The 1,917-nt window shown below is 40.5% G+C and overlaps 1 protein-coding gene across 1 annotated transcript in view; it reads left to right on the top strand.

Moving 5' to 3' along the window:
- The window catches only part of LOC101853851, a 31,172-nt gene that overhangs the window by 17,561 nt on the left and 11,694 nt on the right, over positions 1–1,917 (top strand). The gene's annotated exons all lie outside the window — the stretch shown is intronic.

The following is a 1,917-nucleotide window of genomic DNA, read 5'->3' as shown; positions in this document are numbered from 1 at the left end:
CCCGTCAGGGGCCCAACGTTGTGTACTTGGGAAAGGCACTTTGTACAAATTTTCCTCACTTCACCCAGGTGGAAATGGGTATCCGGCTGTAGAAAGTGAACGATCTTGTCTGTTTGATAGTGTTTAAGCGCGTGAAATCCGCTGATTGCACTGTATGCTTCTGCGGAAGCCAAGAATGTTTCTGAGTGTTCTCAGGGGGGTCTGCTGGGGTAATAATAGTTGTAAAGCGCATAGAGCATGCTCTTGAGCATGGATATGCGCTATATACATGCTATTATTATAATACTTATTATGATTTTTTTTCTGCAGAGCCAAAAGATTGCGATATCGGCGGTATAACGTACCCCGCCCCCCAAATTCCCTTCATTTTTGTTTTTGTTAACCTCATAGCACCAATAAAAAAAATTAACTTCATGTCCTTACATTGGTGTATTTACATCGGTAAGTAAATCATAATAAACTGGTAATCGAAAGAAAGTTACCACTTTTTTTTCTTCTGGTAAGTGTTTTACGGCGCTCGCAACTGCATAAGGTCATGAGCACGCGAGGCACATTAAACTTTTTCAGTTGGTAGGAAATTTTGAATTTTGCCCAGGTGGCGGCCAAAACCTACTCGTATCTGTTTTAGACCACCAAGGGATCTTTAACGTGCGCAACTTGCACACGGGGCCTCCGTGATTTTTAGACCTTGTCCGAGAAGGCTAGGTGTAGATCTTTCCTATCAGAAGATCAGTGGTGTGGCTGAAAGACAGCAGTAAGAAGGAGCCAAGGAGTAGCAGTAGAAAGGTTGCAGAAAGAGACAGGAGCCCAGAGGAGGGGGCAAAGGAGGTGAACGGGTGGGGGCAGGAAAAGGAGACGAAAGCAGACATTGCTAGAGAGCAGAAAAGGTGAAGAAAGGAGACAATTTTAGAGAAGAAATTTTTTTTCGGTCGCTACCCGTATTCAAACTCGGGACCTTTGAAAGAGAGGCCAACACCTTAGACTCTCGGCCACGAGTGCCTCTACCACGCTTTGATTGTGTGAAATTCAGGTTGACAAGGAAGCGTATTATTTGACTCAACGCTGTAATTAATTGAAACAGTGTGCTCTATAGGCAATCGGATTTATGAAAGAGTGCAGTCTAGCATATCTAAATATTGGCCTAATTTAGACGCAGGACATTGCATGCAGTTTTGTATTTTGTGTCATTTATTTTAAAGTTCCTCCTGATTTTGATTAAATTAAAACAACATTTTGCTTTTTACAGAAACGATGGATTCCTTACCTTAGAATTAATCAGTTCTATCTAATGTTTTTGTCTGTTTTGTCTTACTAAAGCCAGGAGGTCAGAAAGCAAAATATCCTATCTGCTCTATCAAAACCAGGAGACAATTTGAAGTTGTTATCATAGTATTCAAAGAATTGCTTTTGAAAAAGGAAAATTATGACACATACTCAGCAACATCCGCAACCCTGGAAGGCCAATCAAATCAGCCATCAGTTACTGATGAAGACCATCAGAAAAAATACCTTAAGATGGACCCTGCTTGGGATGGGCGAGGAGTTATGAATAGGATCCGTCTCTGAAAATTCCAGTTTGTTGTTTAGGCAGGTGTTTTACCGGACTCGCAACTGCTTACGGTCATATGAGCGTGCTGGACACATTTCTGTTGTTTCTGTCCGTCTGTCTTACTTTTCCAAAGTACCAAAAGACTATTATGATGTCGATGAGCTTCTCCTTACTAAAACACACAAACAAAGCAGGGCTCATTAAACATTCAAATTTTTAATTTGATAGGAATTAAGTTCTGATATCAAGTATTCAAAGTGTACTTGTTATATTATTATAAATACCTTACATGTTCGGTGTGCAATGACGTTGTTGTCCATGACAGGTAATACAGGTAATAGATACATGCATTTATGCTCTTCTCTATT

The sequence above is a fragment of the Aplysia californica genome, unplaced genomic scaffold (assembly GCF_000002075.1).
Source record: "Aplysia californica isolate F4 #8 unplaced genomic scaffold, AplCal3.0 scaffold00159, whole genome shotgun sequence".
Taxonomy (NCBI): domain Eukaryota; kingdom Metazoa; phylum Mollusca; class Gastropoda; order Aplysiida; family Aplysiidae; genus Aplysia; species Aplysia californica.
Note: the sequence above shows the minus strand (reverse complement) of the source record. Positions and strands in the feature narration are given on the sequence as shown.